Genomic DNA, 22,135 nt, shown 5'->3' with positions numbered 1-22,135 from the left:
TGCGGTGCATAGTGTGAATTCAGCAAAGGTATGCAGTCATATTTTGGTACATCGTATGGTGATTGATACAGTGTTCGTAAGTGGGAAGTCGGCCTGGCAGAGAATTTCGGATGTTGGAACTGGGCTCTAAGGCTTATTTGCCTTAATAAAAGAGAATATTTTCAAATTTGATCGAGCCAATGTGCTCAACTGAGGTATGGTAGCACAAGTAGGTGCACGCGGTATTGAACAGTGATTTCAGACAACCCAGAGCAGTTCTTAGGACGTTCGAGGACGACGTATGTTTAAGTGGGAGAGAATGTAACGACCCGACCGGACGTTTTGAGCTCTAGCATGTCGTTCAGCAGTTTGAGGTAATGGGCAACTTAACTTCAGGTATTATGACTGGTACGCGTGGTCGGAAGTGAAATTTCAGAAGTTCAGAGTTGATTTGAAAAGAAAATTTTCATTTCGGAAGTTTTAAGTTAGAAGAATTATCTAAGGTTGGATTTTTGAGTAAACGATTTCGGAATCGGGATTTGAAGGTTCCAACAGGTTCGTATGATGATTTTGGACTTGGGCGTATGTCCGGATCGAGTTTTGGATGACCCGTGAGCGTTTCGGCACATATTGTGGAAGTTGGCATTTTGGAAGAATTTCATAAATTTGGGTTGAGGTGCAATTCAATGTTATCGATGTCCGTTTGGGATTCTGATCCTGGGAATAGCTCTGTATGGTGATTCTTGTATTGGGAGCGCGTCCGGAAGTAGATTCAGAGGTCTGAAGGTCATTTTGGAGTCATTTGGCTAAAGCTAGAAATTTGAAGGTTTTTGAGAAGTTTGATCGGAAGTGGACTTTTTGATATCGGGGTCGGAATCCTATTCCGGAAGTTGAAGTAGGTCCGTAATGTAAAATGTGAATTGTGTGCAAAATTTTAGGTCAATCAGACGTGATTTGGCAGGTTTCGGCATCGATTGTAGAAGTTTGAATTTTCACAGTTCATTAAGTTTGAATTGGGGCGTAATTCATAATTTTGATATTGTTTGATGTGATTTGAAGGCTTGAGCAAGTTCGTAATGTGTTATGGGACTGGTTGGTATGATTGGTTGGGGTCCCGAAGGCCTCGGGTGGATTTTGGATGGTTAACAGATTGAAATTCGACTCATGGGATCTGCTGAAGTTGCTGTCATGGTTGTTGATGGTTTCCTTATACGCGATCGAGATAGGACATCCGCGATCGTGTAGAGTTGTTTGGGGCGTCTGGTGTTGTGCATCGCGATTGCGGGTAGTTGTACGCGATCGCGAAGAAGGAACTGATGGACCATGGATCTCTTCCGTCGTGGCAGTATTGCGAGAGTTGGAACAGGGCTTATATATGTTATGAGGTACACTACGGGCTTCGGGTCAATAGAATTTTCAGTTGTTGTGCTTGGGGGAGATTGCCTTGGGCAAATGAGTTATGTGGTACATGATGTGGTTTCAGCGGAGGAGCATGGTCACGTGGGTTCAGTGTCTGGTGATTGATATGGTGTTCGTGTGTTAGAATCTGGTATCGTGGAGAATTTCGAATATTGGAATTTGGTTCTAAAGCTTGTTAGCTAAGGTAGCATGAAGGATTTTCAGTCTGGCTCGAGATAATGTGCTCAACTGAGTTGTGGTGGAAAGGGTAGGTGCACGAGGTGTTAAACAATGATTTTGGACAACTCCGGAGCAGTTCTTAGCACGTTCGAGGATGAACGTATGTTTACGTGGGAGAGAATGTAATGATCCGACCGGTCATTTTGAGACCTAGCACGTCATTCAGCGGTTTGGGGCCTTGATAAGCTTCACTTTAGGTATTGTGACTTGCACGTGTGGTCGGAATTTAATTTCAAAAAGTTCGAAGTTGATTTGGAAAGAAAATCCTCATTTCGGAAGCTTTAAGTTGGAAGAATTGACTAAGATTGGACTTTTGAGTAAACGACCTCGGAATCGGGATTTGAAGGTTCCAATAGGTTCATATGATGATTGTGGACTTGAGCGTATGTCCGGATCAGGTTTTGAATGACCCAGAAGTGTTACAACGCTTATTGTGGAAAGTTGGCATTTTGTAAATTTTTTTATAAATTTAGGTTGAAGTGTATTTTAATGTTATCAATGTCCGTTTGAGATTCTGAGCCTAAGAATAGCTCAGTATGGTGATTCTGTTCTTTGGAGCGCGCCCATATATGGATTTGGAGGTCCGTAGGTCATTTCGGGGTCATTTGGCGAAAGTTGAAAATTTGAAGGTTTTTGGAAAGTTTGACGGGGAGTGGACTTTTTGATATCGGAGTCGGATCTCGATTCCGAAAGTTGGAATATATAACGACCCGAGCTCTAGCGCGCCGTTCAGCAGTTTGAGGCCATGAGCAACTTCACTTCGGGTATTATGACTGGTACGCGTGGTCGGAAGTGAAGTTTCGAAAGTTCAGAGTTGATTTGAAAAGAAAATTTTTATTTCGGAAGCTTTAAGTTGGAAGAATTAACTAAGGTTGGATTTTTGAGTTAACGATCTCGGAATCGGGATTAGAAGGTTCCAACAGGTTCGTATAATGATTTTAGACTTGGGCATATGTACGTATCGAGTTTTGGATGACCCGGGACCATTTCGGTGCCTATTGTGGAAGTTGGCATTTTGGAAGAATTTCATAAATTTGGATTGAGGTGCAATTCAATGTTATCGATGTCCGTTTGGGATTCCGAGCTAGGAATAGCTCCGTATGGTTATTGAGGTATTGGGAGCGCGTCCGGAAGTGGATTCGGAGGTCCGAAGGTCATTTTGGAGTCATTTGGCTAAAGCTAGAAATTTGATGGTTTTTGAGAAGTTTGACCGGAAGTGGATTTTTTGATATCGGGGTCAGAATCCGATTCCGGAAGTTGGAGTAGGTCCGTAATGTCAAATTTGACTTCTGTGCAAAAATTGTGGGGTTTTGGTAGGAAACCTAGAAATTGGTATTCTTGGATTTTGATCACGAAATTTGGCATAAAATGGAGAATAAATTATATATTTGAGATCGTGGGGTTATGGGTAAAGTTTATCTTCGAATATTTTTGGAATTCGGGCACGTTGCCCCGAGGGTGTTTTTTATCGACTTTTCGAACGAAGTTGAGAATTATTATAAATTGAATTATAATGAGTATTAGAGTAAATATTTATAGATTTGCTCATTTTTGACTAGTTTTGGAGCGTTGGACATCGATTTGAGTTGATTGAATGGCTTGGGAGCCGGTTATGAACTTCGGAGCGAGGTAAGTCTCCCTTCTAACCTTGTAAGAGGGAATTAATCTCATAGGTGAATTAAACAAAGGTTTGTATCTAATTGTGGGGGCTACGTACATACGAGGTGACGAGAGTCCGTACGTAACTATTATTATGCTAATGTCCGGGTAGTTTAGGACCCGTATCATGCTATACTTGGAATGTTTGTGCCCTTACTTGCTAATATAATCACTTAGTCATGATAGAAACTGATAAAAGAATTGTATAAAGTTAAATTCACTTACTTGAATGTTTGTATAAGATACTTGACTGTAAATGAGAAACTTGTGTTTTCTTGAAAATAAATGTTATTTGTGGATCGGGCCGAGCGCCTCGGTAATAAATAGATGCATCTATGGTTCGCGCCATTCGACCCTCTGGCAGTGCACAGTTTAAATATTTGTTAGATCGGGTCGTACGACCTCGTCATGATTTGCGCATGCTTGTATTGCTTGCCTTGAAATTTATAAATAACGATGTTGCCTCCCTGGTCTGAGATAAATTGATAAATTGATATGACCTCATTGGCCGGAGATATAAATTGTTAAAAGATGAAAATAAATTTGGAAATCCCTTATTAACAAGAGAACTATTTACCTGTCTCATGTTATTGTGTTCACCGATGCTTTATAAAAATCCATAATTTATCATATCATTGGTATATTGATTATAGCCCATAGTAAGTGTCCGAGTCGGCCCCTTGTCACAACTTCTTCGAGGTTAGAAGGGATACTTATTGGGTACGCGTTGATTTACGTACTCATACTACACTTGCTGCACATTTTGTGCATGTACATATATGACTAGTGGCCTTGTGGGCGCAGAGGCGCAGTCTTACGGGGACTTAGGTGAGCTGCAGCTTATGTACGACCCGCAACCAGCAGAGTCTCTTTCAGAGTATTGTATTGTCTTCCTGTCCAAAGTTGTATTCCGGACAATTATTGTATTTTATTTTAAATTCCTAGAAAATGCTCATGCACTTGTGACACCGGGTTCTGGGATGAGTATGGGGTGTTCAGCATTGAAATTTGGAAAACATTGTTAATTATTCTGTAAAATTCATCTTTTGCTAGTTAAATTGAAGTAAATTTACGATTTCAAAAATATTAAAATGAGGATTTAATTAACTATTTAGTGTTGGCTTGCCTGACAGTGGAGTCTGGAGCCATCACGACCTTTAACGAATTTTGGGTCATGACAGAATAGGTCTGTGATGTCATTTGGGACTTGTGTGCAAAATTTGAAGTTGTTCCGGATTGATTTGATATGTTTCGGCGCAAGTTGTAGAAGTTGAAAGTTCATAAGCTCATTAAGTTCGATTTGAGGTGCGATTCATAGTTTTGATATTGTTTGATCTTATTTGAGGCCTTGAGTAGGTCCGCGTTATGTTTTGGGACTTATTGGTATGTTCGGACAAGGTCCCAAGGGGTTCGGGTGAGTTTTGAATAGGTTTGGGTTGTGTTATGCTTGTTTTTGATGTTTCGACTTCGTTTCTTCAAGCATAAATGGTATCACATTAAGCTAATAAGCTCCAATTTCTATTTTTAAGAAATATTAGATATGTATCATAATTACGGAGCCATAGCAAAAAGAATCGTTGAATTTGGACATCGTATGAGGAAGTTATGCTCATTTTAGTGTCGGAGAAGAGAGCTAGTGATGTTGCTTCGCTGATGCGAAGTTGGGTCCGCATCTGCTACCCCGTAGGTGCGAATATTGGTCCGCAAAAGCGGAAATTATAGCTGAAAATGTGCAGGTGCGAATATTTTGTCGCAAAAGCGAAAATCTCTGAGTATATAAAAATCAGACCGCGTTATTTTGGTATTTTGGGCATATCTTGAGTTCTAGAGCTCTGTTTGAGATAATTTTTACGGAGTTGTTCTCGTCTCAACAAGGGTGTAAATATCTGACCTTTATTTTGATGTTTCTCCATGATTATTTTCGTTGGTTATTATTTTTATCCGTATTTGAATTGTAAAAATTGGGATTTTGAGCCCCAAAGTTGAGAAATGGTAAATCCTTGATTTGAGGTCGATTCATGGATGAAATTGGATAATTTTATGGATATATACCATATGAGTTATGGATAATATTTATTTTTGAAAAAAATCAAAATTCGGGCACGTGGGCCTGAGGGTCGACTTTATTGACTTTTCGAGCGGAGTAGGGGATTGTTATAAATTGATTTATTATGAGTATTAGAGTATATTTTTATTGGTTTGCACATTGTTTGACTAGTTTTGGAGCGACGGGCATCGATTTGAGGTGTTTGAGTGGTGTTGGAGCCGGTTATGGAACTTCAGAGCGATGTAAGTCTCCTGTCTAACCCTGTAAGGGGGAAACCACCCCTAGGTGATGTAATTATTATGTGCTACTAGTTGTGGGTGCTACGTACGCACGAGGGTGACGAGAGTCCGTACGTAGCTAGATTCATGTTATTGTTTAGGTAGACATAGGCTCACACCATGCTATAGTTGTACTATTTGAACAGTCTCTTGCCTATTTAATTCCTTTATTTTTTTTGTTACGACTTGAGACTAGATTTGTGTGGAGTGATAGACTCGTTATTGTAGAGATCAGACAAACTTTATGAATTGCCACAGAATAATTGTACTCCTCCGATGAATTTTCCCCGCGTTACGCATTCTTATCGAAGGGCTTTCCCCAAAGCTTTCCTAAAACTCTCATGTCCCTTCGTGAGTGGGGTCAAGGACCCATCAAAACTTTTTTATTCTGATGGGATCGGGCCATTCGCCTCGGCAGGATAGGTACATCTATGGTTCGTGTCGTTCGACCCTCGACAGTGTGCACACTTTATGGGATCAGGTCGTTCGCCTCGGTAGGATTATGTACCACACTCTCATGGGAGAGGGCCGTTTGCCTCGGCAATGTATATAATATATGTATCTATGGTTATATACCAGATTATGATGGGATCGGGCCGTACGCCTCGACATTTCTATAAAAATCCTTCTATGGAATCGTGTGTATTAATTGTACAAAGGGCTAGTATATATGTACTCCGGGGGAGGAGGTGACTGCTAATCGCGAGTTGAGTTTATTGTTGAGAGGAAGAATGTACCACATATTTATATTTGTTTAATTTGCATATTTATTCTGCCCCATATCTGTTTTACTTCTTACTGTATTTGCCTTATTGGCTCACTAGTAAGCGTCAATGTCGACCCCTCGTCACTACTTCTCTGGGGTTAGGCTAGATACTTACTGAGTACGCATTAATTTACGTACTCATGCTACACTTGCTGCATATTTTTGTGCAGGTACATATATGTCTGGCGGTCTTTTGGGCGCAGAGGCGCGAATGTTGAGGGGACTTACCGTGAGCTGCATTTTATGTTACGATCCGCAGCCTGCAGAGTCTTCATCAGAGTTATTTATACTCTCCTATCTAATTTGCATTTCAGACAGAGGTTGAATTGTATTATATTTCCTAGTTGATGCTTATGTACTTGTAACAATGGGTTTTGGGGGTGCTTATGAGTGGTTTATTGTTGTAGTCGTGAACATATTATCAGTTACCATGTAAAATTCTATTTCTTACTACTTAATTGATGAAATTTTGATTTCAAAAATACTAGAATGAGTAATTGAGTTAATCATCCACTGTTGGCTTGCCTGACGGCGGTGTTAGGCGCCATCATGACCTTTAGTGGATTTTGGGTCGTGACAGCCCCGATCCTGGCCTCTCGCAGCTCTAGCAGGGGGCGCGGGTGTCTGATCGTCAGATCCAGCTATGCGTGTCCTCACCATTTGTGAGAGAATAGAAAGACAAAGATTTAGAATTCGAAGTCAACAAATTTGCACGATAAGGATCAAAGAAGTGAAGCTTTTCCTAATATTTCCATAACCTTTTGAAGATAAGTACAGGCGTCTACGTCCCGATCCGCGAGACTCTACTAAACCTGCTTGTGACTCGTAATACCTATGAACCTAGAGCTCTGATAGCAACTTGTCACGACCACAATTTCTCTCCGTAGGGACGACGCCTAGTCTCTAAGACTAGGTAAGCCTAACAATACATAAAATAATTGAAATAATAATAAATGAAATCCTCAAACTCAACACCTATATATAAAACAATGATTCAACTCAGCATATACAAATCTTGAGATCCGGTAAAAATACACACTACAACAAAAAAGGCATTTAGTGGCAATTATTTAGTGGCCATAACTTAATTGCCGCTAATTTATTTTGTATAGACCAATATTAGTGGCAATTGAATATTTGCCGAGAATAAATACTTTTTACCGGCAATTAAAAAAACTTGCCACTAAAACTTCTACTTTTTAGTCTTTAACTATAACTCTAACAATTTCAAGAGCGGAACCTTTTTTCACAATCCCTCCAAATTATTTTTCATTTTCCTCCTTAATATTAATTAACTATTTTTTTATATTTTATTCATCAATATCCTAGAGGAATGACAAATGAAAATCAACTGAAACCCTAGCACTCAAAATTCATCTCTATTTACTGCAGGATCGATTACTCTGGTACTTATCATTAACTTCATCTTCTTTATTTTTTGACTACTACTTGAGAAAGATTCATTATTTTTTTAATAAATTAATGAAGAACATCAAAAGAGTTTGAGGCTCTGTTGTTGCATAGTTGTTGCGCTTCTTCTTCTGCATCGTCACTCGAGGAATCCATGCTATTTTTCTGAAATTGAAGGAGCCAAAAGTTGCACCTCTGAGCTTAAGGTCCCTTCTAATCTCTTTTGTTTTATGTATTATGATAAATGGAAAATGTCTATTAGAGATTTTTTAAAATAATTTTTTGCATCAGGTGCTTTGTGAATTATTATTGATTTTCTAGAGAATTTATTTTTCTTTGATTTTATAGTCATGTTCTTTTGGCTGTTGAATTCATTGTCTCATGAGATTTAAATTTTCTCTCGGAATATTGTAGATCTGAAGAAGAAGAAAATATTAAGAAACTTTAGCTAAAAGGAGTAGTAAGAAAGAAAGCTTCAAAATGTTAGTGAATACAAAGAACTTTGGATATGTAGTTTCTCTAAATAGTCTGAAAAGTTTGATTGTTGCTAACTAAATATGCAGATAAAACAAAAGGAGAAAGAAAAATAAAGTATTTTATTTAATAATTACCAAACAAATCAAATATGCAAATTGGAAAGCCAAGGTTGAAATCTTAAGCAATATTTACTCTAGCCATGTAAATCGGGAGTATCAATTTGTTCTTTTGATGTATTATTTATTAAAATTGCTATCCTCAAACAAGGGATTATTGGGTAGGTTCATATGAATTCTTCATATTAGGAGTTAAAAGAGATAAAAATTAAAAAGATATCATGTTTTAACCTATATCTTATCAAGAGGTTATTTGTTAGATGTATTATTACCCCTCTACAATATCTCAATATTCTAGAAGTTATGTATGCACAAACGTACTTTGTTCTAATTGGTTTTCTAGAATAATGTAGCTCTCATGAGAGTTAACGGCGGAAGATAGTAAGAATAGTAAGAATTTTATTGTTGTGATTGGTGATATACTGTTTTATTTTCCTTCTTGCATAGATAGATCAGAAACTATCACACGATACTAGGGAAGCTATTTATAGTGTATTGCAAAAGCTAAATACTAATCTTCTTGTACTAAATTTTCATGAAACTTGAAAGCTTAAAAGATTGTTTTCTATCCATGATGTTGTTGTTGCTGCAATTGTTGGATAGGTTTATGCTGCTGAGAATTACTTAGTTCGTCTTTAATGGGATTAGTTTTATTGTTAATTGGTCTTCTTATTCTCCTCAAGATTCTTATGTCTATATCATCAAGATGATGTTCGATAGAGAAAAATTAGTTTGTAACATGATGATCGGCACAGAGTTTGGTGGAGATTTTCTTAAGCTTGCATTGGAGGTAGGTTTAAACATTAAAATACTTAAGATACTTATCTGGTCCGCTTGTCTCCTAATGTGTTGATATTTATAATAGGTTCTCTGTAACGACCCGACCGGTCGTTTTGAACCCTAGCGTGTCGTTCGGCAGTTTGAGGCCATGAGTAGCTTCACTTTAGGTATTATGACTTGTTCGTGTGGTCGGAATTGAATTTCACTACAAAAAATTCGGCAAAAACCGACCAAGGTCGACCGACCAACTTTGGTCGGTCAAAAAACCGACCAAAAAACCGACCAAAGTTGGTCGGTTTTTCAAAATATTTTTTTTTTAATTTTTTTTTTTCAAACCGACCAACTTTGGTCGGTTTTCTTTGGCGCAAAAATGCGGGAAACTATTTTTGAGTCCCGCAAAATTTATGTTTCAAGAAACCGACCAACTTTGGTCGGTTTTTCAATTAAAATAAATAAAAATTAATATTAAAAAAACCGACCAAAATTGGTCGGTTAATTCGGCGGGTCATTTAAAAAAACCGACCAACTTTGGTCGGTAATTTTACTTTTTAATAAAACCGACCAACTTTGGTCGATTATTTTCGTGCGAAAATACAATTAAAGAGTATAAATCAAATAAAAGATAGTGTTAAAATAAAATGCACCAATGGTCTAGTGGTAGAATAGTATCTTGCCACAGTACAGGCGCCGGTTCGATTTCCAGATGGTGAATCTTTTTATTACATAATTAAAATATCGACCAACTTTGGTCGGTTTTTTTTGACCAACTTTGGTCGGTTTTTTTTTTGCAATATTTTTTTTTTTGAATTTAATTGACCGACCAAAGTTGGTCGGTAATTTCCGACCAACTTTGGTCGGTATTCCTTTCCGACCACAAAAATACCGTCCACACGTAAATGGTCGCGTTTTGGTCGGTTTTTGGCCATTACCGACCAACATTGGTCGGTATTTTTGGTCGGTTTTTACCGGATTTCTAGTAGTGTTTCGGGAAGTTCAGAGTTGATTGAGAAAGAAAATTCTCATTTCGGGAGCTTTTAGTTGGAATAATTTACTAAGGTGTGATTTCGAGTAAAGGACCTTGGAATCGGGATTTGAAGGTTCCAACAGGTTCGTATGATAATTTTGGACTTGGGCGTATGTCCGGATCAGGTTTTGGATGACTCGGGAGGGTTTCAACGCCTATTGTGGAAAGTTGGCATTTTGGAAGGATTTCATAAATTTGGGTTGAAGTGCATTTCAATGTTATCGATGTTCGTTTGGGATTTTCGAGCCTGGAAATAGCTCTGTATGGTAATTCTGGACTTAGGGGCGCATCCGGAAGTGAATTTGGAGGTTCGTAAGTCGTTTCGGGGTCATTTGGCGAAAAATAAAAATTTGAAGTTTTTGGAGAGGTTGACCAAGGGTGGACTTTTTGATATCGGGTTCGGATTCTGGATTCGGAAGTTGGAGTAGGTCTGTAATGTCATTTAAGACTTGGAAGGGGGGTTTTCACCTAGCACTTTGAGGTAAGTAATTTCTATACAACATGAGTTAAATAAATAGATTATTGGTAGATTAACATGTAAAAATTATGTAAAATCAAGGGGTTTAGATGAAAACCTAGGTTTTAAATAAAAATGGGATTTGGCCACGAAATTGGTTATGGAATTTAGTAAAAAGAATCATATACTCCATCCGTTTTAATTTATGTGAACCTATTTCCTTTTTAGTCCATGACAAAAAGAATGACCTCTCTCCTTATTTGGAAACAATTTACCTTTATGCAACGATTTATAGCCACACAAAATATATGTGCCTCATTTTACACCACAAGTTCAAAAGTCTTCTCTCTTTTCTTAAACTCCGTGCCCAGTCAAATGGGTTCACATAAATTGAAACAGAGGGAGTATTTTAGTTCGTGAGGTTATGAATAACAATTTTTTCAAAACTTTTCGAAATCCGGGCACGTGGTCCCGGGGGGAGGGGGGAGGGGGGAGGGGGTGAATTTTAGGAATCTTACATTTAGGGTTGGGTAATCACTTTAATAGTTAGAATATGAACTTCTGAACATGTATTGATTAGTTTATATACTATTTGATTAGTTTTGGATTGTTCGGCACCAAATTGAGGGTTTGAGCATAATCTTGGACCGGAAAGTAGGCTTTGAGGCGAGATAAGTCTCTTTTCTAACATTATAAGAGAGAATTAACCTCATAGGTGAATTGAATTAAAATGTGCTTCTATTTGTGGGGGCTACGTACGCACGAGGTGACGAGAGTCCGTACGTAGCTACTAATTATGCTATTGTCCGGGTAGTCTAGGACCCATATCATGCTATACTTACAATGTTTGTATCCTACTTGTTAACTTAATTGCTTAAGTCTTTTGAAACCTGATAAAAGAATTAAATTTCACTTGAAGTTGTGAATGCAACACTTGACTGTTATTGAGAATTTGTGTTTTCCTTAAAATATTTTCTATTTGTGGAGCGGGCCGAATGCCTCGGTAGCAGATAGATGCATCTACGGTTCGTACCGTTCGACCCTCGGCAGTGCACAGTTTAAATATTATGTTGGATCGGGCCGTACGACCTCGACATAATTTGCGCATTATAATTGATATTGCTTCTTTGGCTTGAGATATAAATTGTTTAATGTCGAGAATAAATTTGGAAAACTTTTCTATTAATAAAAGAATTGTCCACTCACTTCTTGTTATTGAGTTTACAGCTTTTTCATACAATCCATACTTAAGTATAATATCGGTATTTATTGTTAGCCTATAGTAAGTGTCGAAGTCGACCCCTCGTCACTACTTCTTCGAGGTTAGACAAGATACTTACTGGGTACGCGTTGATTTACGTACTTATACCACATTTGCTGCACATATTTGTGCAGGTGCATATATGTCTAGCAGACTTGTGAAAATACTATCATTTACTTTGTAAAGTCTATCTCTTACTATTTAATTGAAGGAAATTATGATTTCAAAAATACTGAAATGAGTAAGTAAATTAATCAATTATTGTTGGCTGGCCTGACAGCGGTGTTAGGCGCCATCACGACCTTTAATGAAATTTGGGTCGTGACAACTTGGTATCAGAGCACTAGGTTCACTTAGGTCTCCCGGGTCATGAACGAGTCTAGTAGAGTCTTGCGGATCGGTACAGAGACGTCTGTACTTATTTTCGAGAGGCTACATGGCTGATAGGAGCACTTCCCTTCTTGATTCCTCATAATGCGATTTGATTCCTTTGAGACTTGTCCCTTTATTTTTTTCCTACTCAATCTTATGCGACGTGAAGCGCTTGTTATCAATTGGGAATCGAGTAATTTTAATGGTACTACATATGTGATGCAAGATGTTTCTCCCTGCGTAATTGCTTGGGCTATGGTCGTCGCCTTGCGGAAGGTTGTCTTGTCGTTTTAGCTCAGTATCAGTAATTCCTATGGTTTTGAAGTTGGGCACTGGTTGTTATGATGATTCATGAGTTGTTATCGCATAGTATTGATGTAATGGTAAAATGCTTGTCTATGTGTCGGGGCAGTGAATGACTTGAAAGGAGGTTTTTCTCAGTGCATGATTCATAGGTTCAACGTTTTATTTCCGGCAGAGGAAAGACAATCGGACTATGAATGTTCAGGGTTGGGTTGATGGAGTAACGAGACGTGGTATTTTCGAGCATGACAAAATTTTCATCAGTAATGTGGTGACGTTATCCTTGTTGAATGTGTTAAGTTCGTCGGTGTTATGGTTTTCTTCAATTCGCCTTCGGGGCAGGGTATGGTGAAATGGTGCCGGGGAAGTGGCTGTCAGAGATCGCGGTGTGCTGTGGTTCAGAATTGAATCGACGTTCCTAGTGTTGATGGCTCGAGAAAGGTGAGGTTTAAAGTTAGTAGCGATCTATTAATTCAAGTGCTACAGAGATGTATTTTGATTTAAGGCAACAACTGGGCAGCGAAGGATGAGGAAGGACATGTGGGAGGTGTCTTGCGGTGGTTAAACTTCTAGAAGGCCAAGTGTAAGAAAACAAAAGTCGAGTAGTTTCTTAAAGAAGAGGGTCTGACCAAAGTGGGAGAGTGGTCCGGTAGCATATGGGTTCTGTGGTAGTATAGCTACATGCGTTGATGAGAGTTTAGAGTGATTTGGAACTCATGGTGGACAGTGACTAAGTCTACGAACTTAATTTAGAATATTGGCTGCTATACGCAGAAAGGTTGGATACGACGGAACGGAGTTACTTGATATGAAGAAGGATACAACATGACTTTGGATTGGAATGTATTGTCGCACCTTTAGTTGATGTCCATGAGGAGTGAACGGACTTGTACAACTGGTGAATGAGCACGGGCTCAGGATGGTTTATTGGTTTCATGGTAATTGTACTCGGTGCAGCGTTGTTGGAAGATGCCGGCATGGAATTTCCATAAGTGGGTTATTTTCGGTTAGCAGGTTAACGGTTGCATGGTGTTGACGAAGCTTCTACGAAGAATTCTATTGGCTACCCGGTAAGAGGTCGAACACGTGAATATGGCTAGGGATTCAGAGCATTCATGAAATGGTTAACAGGAAGATTTCGAGGAATTTGGCGGGTCGATTGCTCGAGGTCATGTCAGTGAGGAAGAAGGAATCTTGGTAGATTCCAGGGTTATGTAATGGTAGCTTCAAGCTAAGTAGGAGAGCCTCACAACCTACGATTGGGTTGCATGGTTGTCTACTTGTGAGGTTTCTGGTTATCGGCATATTGGTGGTTTATTACGACTAAGGAAAGAGAACATCAGTGGTGATTTGAGCAAAGGATTTGAGGAATGTGTGCTATAATTGGCCTTATCGATTTATGTGCAGGCTTTGAGAAGACCCAAGATTTATGCTTCGTGTAAATGTGATGTACGAGAAAGGTGATTCAATCGGGTGCTTCTTTGAGAGGGCGTTCATGTGCTAGCAGAGCCTTGGAGTTTGATCATATTTGGAAACAAGTCAGAGTGGGTGACTTTCAACAACGGTCCTAATGGATTCAAAAAATTTAAAGTGCGGTGCCTAAGGATTTCGAGTCCGTAGTATGGTTAAGTATCGAGCATTGCAGCGGATTACGAAAAGGGGCTTGGAGTGTTCTATGTTATCATCGGTCTGCGGTGTAGCACTGGAGGAATGGGAGAAAATAACTTCGGATTCATAAAGAAAATATCAAAATGGGTGTACCAGTTGAAGATACGAATGTGCGCACAGGGAGGGTATGAGATGGTTTGTGGGTTTTGAGACAACGTGGTCTCGTGAAATAGGGTCCTTCTGGATGAGTGCGAATTGGGTTCATCGTGTTTTGAATGAAGCTATTATTATTCCTAAGGCAAGTCCGGAGTAAATTAGAAGAAGTCGGATCAGTTAGCAATGGTTGAATCGACATGATGTTGCAATGATCAGTTCCTTCAACGTGTTAAGCTTTACAGGTGGTTATGGAGGTATGTGCGAAGCTTGATAGCCACCGTAACTGATTTTACTTGGAGGCACTCGAATAATTATGGCCTGTTATGTATAGATAGATCCCGGAAGGGTCATGGTGGTTTAGACCACTACTTGGGGTTGTATTTTCTGCGGTTATGAGAATTCGGTCACGTGTTGCAATGGTTCTCCTGAAATTAGTTAAGTGAAAGGTTGCTATATGACAGAGTATTTATTCTATTAGTGGATCAGGGGTTTTTATGGACTTCTTATACTCTCACGTATTGTCATGTTAGATGCAGTGAGCGGCATGAAAATCGGAAGCTGAGGATCAAGGTTGCGGTTCGGTGTTGACAAGAATGTCACGAGCTCGGACGAGCAGGAAAGAATTCATATGGTTAGAATCAGTTGGTATTGTCTTTAGCGTCACCTGAGATCGGTGTCCTGTGTAAGAGGTTTTGTGTACTAATTTGCGGATTCTTGATTTGCTTTACAACATTAATGTGGCCGGCGGTATGGAGGTGCAGACTTGTTACCTGGCGTGGAGGGTCGTGGAAGCGTATCCCACATGAAGATTGTATAAGTGTGACATGTAGTCACTTGATTGATTAAAGATTGAAACCAAGTACATGAGATTTTTGTACTATCGCTAATGTGAGGGTTTAGGCCTGAAAAAGGCGCTCTATTCAGTTGGTTGTGAATTGTGGAAGTTTGTTGCGGATTCGACGGTTGTTCTTGCGTGTCATGGGAAAAGGGTCATTGTGGTTCCTTGAGAGGTTATTTGCCCAAGCATGGTATGATCAGAATCGGTTCGAGGTCCGTTGATGGGTCCAAATGTGGATGTGTACTCTACACCAGCCTGGGTGTGTTCATTCAGCATAACATTCCTTATGGAAGAGTATTCAGGCTTGGGATGTTAATTTCATCGCCAGCTATTTCATGTAATACTCTATTGTGCCATGTGGGTTGAGAGACGACTTGATTATTTGTACAATGTGTTGAGGTCCCGTGTAGCGGTGGTGTTATGTGAGCAGGATGGCTCTCGAGATGCAGATCATATATCGTACCTTAGTTGTGCTTGAGTTTTATAGCGCATGACGCTACCAGTATCCCCAGGATTTGCATTATGTACTTGGCGTGCTTATGGTTGATATTCGGACATTAGTGAGTATAAGCATTATTATGTGCAAGTCGGGTGGCACGCCGCCACAGGTATGTTGTTTGGATCAGGTTGCATGCCGCAACGGGTATCATGGTTGGATCAGGTTGCACGTCGCAACGGTATCATGTGTGGATCGGGTTGCACGCCGCAACAGTGTGACGTTGAGTACAGTTTTCCATAGCTATTCTTGTATGTTTTGTGTCTCATTTCTGAGGAAGGTTCATAACATCTTTTCGGTTATTAAATTAGTTATGTGGGTTGAGTAGTTTATTCCAGAGTTCGTTTTTCTTATGTATCACATTCGAGTTTGTAGCTTGTTAGCACAATGTGGCATCATATGAGGCTTTTGCAGTATCTGAGGTGGCTTATTGCCTGAGCAGTTTGTACTGGGTGAAACGCGATTATTGGACCTGAGATCAGTGCGATCAGATTTATATAAGTCATATTAAAGAGTAAATATTGTTATTCAGTCTAGAATAAGGTAATGATTCTTGTCGGGAGGAGAGACTCCATAAATTGTGATTCGACAGGTGATTATGAGTTCTACACATCTTCTCTGTCGTGGCTGTATTGCGAGAGTTAAAGCAAGGCTTAATTGGTCATGAGGTACACTACGGGCTTCGGGTTCATGGAAATTTTAGTTGTTTTTATTTAGAAAGATTGCCTCGGGAAAATAAGTTACGCGGTGCATGGTAAGAATTCAGTAAGGGTATACAATCATGTTTGGTGCAGTGTGTAGTGATTGATACGGTGTTCGTATGTTGGAAACAGGCCTGGTGGAGAATTTTGGATGTTGGAATTTGACTCTAAGACTTGACTAAATAAAGGGGAAGCTCTTCAGATTGGATCGAGTTAATGTGCTCAACTGAGTTGTGGTAGCAGAGGTAGGTGTACGAGGTGTTAAACGGTGATTTCAGACAACTCCAGAACAGTTCTTAGCACGTTCGAGGACGAACGTATGTTTAAGTGGGAGAGAATGTAACGACCCGACCGGTCGTTTTGAACCCTAGCGCGTCGTTCGGCAGTTTGAGTCCATGAGTATCTTCATTTCAAGTATTATGACTTGTACGTGTGGTCGGAATTGAATTTCGGGAAGTTCAGAGTTGATTTAGAAAGAAAATTTTCATTTCGGAAGCTTTAAGTTGGAAGAATTTACTAAGGTGTGATTTCGAGTAAACGACCTCGGAATCTGGATTTGAAGGTTCCAACAGGTTCGTATGATGATTTTGGACTTGGGCGTATATCCGGATCGGGTTTTGGATGACCCAGGTGCGTTTTGGCGCCTATTGTGGAAAGTTGGCATTTTGAAAGGATTTCATAAATTTGGGTTGAAGTGCATTTCAATGTTATCGATATCCATTTGGGATTTCGATCCTGGAAATAGCTCCGTATAATGATTCTGGACTTAGGGGCGCGTCCGGAAGTGTATTTGGAAGCCCGTAGGTCGTTTCGGGGTCATTTGGCGAAAAATAAAAATTTGAAGTTTTTGGAGAGGTTGACCGAGGGTGGACTTTTTGATGTCGGGTTCGGATTCTGGTTCCGGAAGTTGGAGTAGGTCTGTAATATCATTTAAGACTTGCACGCAAAATTGGCATCATTTCGAATTGATTTGATAGGAATCGGACGCGCGTAAGTATTTTTAGAAGTTTTTGAGTTCATGAGTTAATCCATGTGTTTTGGCGTCCGATTCGTGGTTTTTGATGTTATTTCAGTGTTTCGATCGCTCGAGCGAGTTTGTATGGTGTTATTAGACTTGTGTGGGTGTTTGGTGTGGAGCCCCGAGGGCTCGGGTAAGTTTCAGACATTCGGGAGGATGAGAAAAACTTCAGTTTTTCTGATGTTTCTTGGCAGCTGTTGCGGGTCTCGCAAATGCGAGAATGTGTTCGCATTTGAGAACCTCGCATTTGCGAGGAAGGCTTCGCAATTTCGAAGAAGCCTGTGCTGGGCAATGTTCGCATTTGCGACACTTTGGTCGCATTTGCGACACTTTCGTCGCATTTGCGACCTTGGTAGTGTTCTCATTTGCGACCCCTTGGTCGCATTTGCGACCTTGGCAGTGGGAGCCCAGGTTCGCATTTGCGATGAGTTTGTCGCATTTGCGACCTTCGCATTTGTGAACCAGGTGTTGCAAATGCGACATGTGAGATCTGTGCACAGCTCTATTAAATGCGGGACTTAGGCCATTTAGCTCATTTTCTTTCATCTTTTGGGCGATTTTGGAGCTCTTGGAAGGGGGGTTTTCACCTAGCACTTTGAGGTAAGTAATTTCTATACAACATGAGTTAAATACATAGATTATTGGTAGATTAACATGTAAAAATTATGTAAAATCAAGGGGTTTAGATGAAAACCTAGGTTTTGGATAAAAATGGGATTTGGCCACGAAATTGGTTATGGAATGTAGTAAAAAGAATCATATACTCCATCCGTTTCAATTTATGTGAACCTATTTCCTTTTTAGGGTTGGGTAATCACTTTAATAGTTGGAATATGAACTTTTGAACATGTATTGATTAGTTTATATACTATTTGATTAGTTTTGGATTGTTCGGCACCAAATTGAGGGTTTGAGCATAATCTTGGACCGGAAAGTAGGCTTTGAGGCTACATAAGTCTCTTTTCTAACCTTGTAAGAGGGAATTAACCATAGGTGAATTGAATTAAAAGGTGATTCTATTTGTGGGGGCTACGTACGCACGAGGTGACGAGAGTCCGTACGTAGCTACTAATTATGCTATTGTCCGGGTAGTCTAGGACTCATATCATGCTATACTTACAATGTTTGTACCCTACTTGTTAACTTAATTGCTTAATTCTCTTGAAACCTGATAAAAGAATTAAATTTCACTTACTTGAAATTGTGAATGAAACACTTGACTGTTATTGAGAATTTGTGTTTTCCTTAAAATATTTTCTATTTGTGGAGCGGGCCGAATGCCTCGGTAGCAGATGCATCTATGGTTCGTGTCGTTCGACCCTCGGCAGTGCACAGTTTAAATATTATGTTGGATCAGGTCGTACGACCTCGGCATAATTTGTGCATGATAAATCTTTGGAACCAATTATAATTGATATTACTTCTTTGGATTGAGATATAAATTGTTAAATGACGATAATAAATTTGAAAAAAATTCCTATTAATAAAAGAATTGTCCACTCACTTCTTGTTATTGAGTTTACAACTGTTTCATATAATCCATGCTTAAGTATAATATCGTTATTTATTGTTAGACCATAGTAAGTATCGGAGTCGACCCCTCGTCACTACTTCTTCGAGGTTAGACAAGATACTTACTGGGTACGTATTGATTTACGTACTCATACTACACTTGCTGCACATTTTTGTGCAGACGCGTATATGTCTAGCAGACTTGTGGGCGCAGAGGCGCGGCTATTTTGGGGGACTTAGGTGAGCTGCATCCCATGTTGCGAATTCGCAGCACACAGAGTCTCCATCAGAGTTATCTACCCTCTCCTGTCTAATTATACTTTCAAACAGATGTTGTATTTCTAATATATTTCTTGGTTGATGCTCATGTACTTGTGACACCGGGTTTTGGGGGTGATTATGGGCTGTTCAGTATTGTAGTTGTGAAAATACTATCATTTACTTTGTAAAGTCTATCTCTTACTATTTAATTGAAGAAAATTATGATTTCAAAAATAGTGAAATGAGTAATTAAGTTAATCAATTATTGTTGGTTGGCCTGAAAGTGGTGTTAGGCGCCATCACGACCTCTAATGGAATTTGGGTCGTGACATTCTCGATGCAAATCGCTACCATGAACAAGCTACATAAACGGCATAAATGCAATTTCAAAGTAAAGATTCCTTTTCTTTTTTTCTATTTAAATTTATATTGCTTATTTATGTTCTTCAACTTGCTATCGCTATAATATCCATGGTATAATAAGAGAAACATGTAGTAGTTAACTCCTTGGTTTTAGTCATGTTGCTCGTCTGTTAGGATAGCGATGTTAACCAATTCTAAAACTTCTAAATTCTTTAATATGATTGGAGCTATGATGTAATATGTTGGTGAATACAATATGAGTTGCTTATTTTTCCTTTTCTTTTCTTGATCCACTTTCATTCACATTTTATTTCTGCCTTGTTTTTATTTTTTTGTTCATCTTTTTCATCCTTCTCGAGATCGATCAATAGCATATGCAGAATTGAGTTTGTCCAATATTCCCCCAGTGATGTGAACAAACATTTGGGTAATTAATTATAAATAGCTATTTTTGTCCAATATATTCGTACATGTATATTCTTCAGAGTCACTCATTATTGGAATCTATCTTCTGATTCTAGTTATCAAGTACCAAAGCGGGAAGTAGAAAGGGAATGGACATATATATGATAGAGGACTGTGAGAAACTCAAAGTTGGAGGCATGGATACCTCTGAACCTCATTCAAGTGGTAAAGGAAAAAACCATCAAGGTATTTGAGGGCTTTACTCTGCTTCTAATTTTTTTTATATATTTGTTTAGTGTTTATGGTTCTAATGACATCTTACTAAGCCTTGAAATTCAGATTAATTTATATTAAAATGGTAGGAGGTCATTTCTATGCATTCTTGAACAAGTTGTATACAATAAGTATCATCTCAGCACTCCCTTATTAACTTTTAAGTAGGAATTGCTAGGATTACTCTTTAACTGTCCAAAAAGAAAAAAACAAAACTTGTTTGTATTTGTACTGATCTAATATGGTAATGTCTTCTGAAATAAAAGATTTTAGAAAGTCAAATAAGAAAAAGTTATACAGAAATTATCAATATTTGTTTATATTACTTCATAAAAAAAAATTATCAGTATTTGTTTATCAACAGGCATCAAACATTTATATACCAAACAGACATCAACCATTTCATTCTAGTGACCGAATATAAGTAAATTTATAAAATATAAAAAGAATCAAGTAATGCCACCTATCGTATTGACCGGACAACTAAAAATAAAAATTTATTATATTTTTAGCTTGGTCCCGATTCAGATTAAATTCTTACCATTTCACATAGTTGCGAATGAGTGGCAGCCTGAGCATGTGGTCTTGTTAGTTTAGAGCACAAAAGTAAGCAGTTTTGTGAAAAATTAACTTAAAATTGCTAGTTGTCACATAGTATAGATTGTTGAGATCCTCAAAGATGGACCTTCTGTTGTTAATTAAAATTTGTTTTGAGGTTCTTTATTTGTGTGTGTTGTGTTGGTTTCAAAGTCTGCACGCAAAACATATAACTGAATGAGGAACACAATGCTTTGACAGTTAGCACTTACCAAATTCGTCAGTGCATGCTTTGTTGCTAAATTTCAGAAGTTTCCCTGGGAGTGCTTAAGTCTATTTTATGATTATCAGTTTTAAAATAATTGTGCAATTATCACACTAGTCATAGCTTACCACTACAACAAAACAAATACTAATTTTGTGCTTTGATTTATTTCCTATAAAGGTAGTGCAGTATACAAGGCATATAGCCCAGTAGACTAGTGGTGAGGTAGTATATGGCATGAGAAGGCAAACAACTATTCTTTGAACGTTTGCTAGAGATTAAGTAGTTGTTCAGATATCTGGCATGTGGAAAATTGCATCATGATCTAGAGTTGGAGAAACTTTCATGGCACCATTTATATATAGTATTATAGCTATTTGATAATGCCAGTTATTAGGTGCCAAATTACGCTAGTTATTTAATTCAAATATGTTACCTTTTTGGTTATGTTGTAGACACTTTAAAATTATGAAATAGTAGATTTTGTTGTGTATTTAATTAAGTGTAATAAGTTTTATGAGATTGAATCTTATTCTTATTATAATTAAATTTCAATATGGATAATGTGCATTACATGTTATGAAAAGAACCTTTCTTAATGCTTACTAGCAATAAGAAAGTTCATTAAGAAGTCCTCTTTTACTGGCAATTTGATGGATTCTTACCGGCCATAACAAAAGCCTTTAAATATATGAACAAAAGCTAGCTCATATATAGTTTTAGTGCCCCTAACATTTGCCGCTAAAAGGGCTCTTTTTACCGTCAAATGAATGGGTCTTTATCGGCAATAACAAAAGTCATAAAATGTATAATATTGGATATCTTAGGGGATTTTTAGTGGCCATTTTAATTGTCGGTAAATAATTACCGCTAAAACTAAGTACTTTTAGCGGCAATAAAAGGGATCTTTATCAGCATTTCGTCCAATGGCCGCTAAAGTCTTTAGTGACACTGGCTACATTGGCCAAAAATTAATTGCCGGTAAATATTTTTAGCGGCAAATCTTATTGCCGCTAAAGAGCATATTAATTGCCGCTAAAAGACTTTTTTTAGTAGTGACAAGTCACAAGTTCTAAGTATAAATACTGGGTAATCCTATATATCGTGTCTATATATATAAAGGATAATGAAATAA

The 22,135-nt window shown here is 38.5% G+C and overlaps 1 long non-coding RNA gene across 1 annotated transcript; it reads left to right on the top strand.

Moving 5' to 3' along the window:
* Nucleotides 1–7,585: 7,585 nt before the first annotated feature.
* LOC107830007 (uncharacterized) lies at nucleotides 7,586–21,498 on the top strand. The gene is made up of 4 exons (XR_001658061.2): nucleotides 7,586–7,773; nucleotides 7,856–7,983; nucleotides 20,042–20,171; nucleotides 21,181–21,498. It is a non-coding gene; the product is annotated as an uncharacterized LOC107830007 (long non-coding RNA).
* The last annotated feature ends 637 nt before the right edge of the window (nucleotides 21,499–22,135 follow it).

The sequence above is a fragment of the Nicotiana tabacum genome, chromosome 22 (genome assembly GCF_000715075.1).
Source record: "Nicotiana tabacum cultivar K326 chromosome 22, ASM71507v2, whole genome shotgun sequence".
Lineage (NCBI taxonomy): Eukaryota > Viridiplantae > Streptophyta > Magnoliopsida > Solanales > Solanaceae > Nicotiana > Nicotiana tabacum.
Note: the sequence above shows the minus strand (reverse complement) of the source record. Positions and strands in the feature narration are given on the sequence as shown.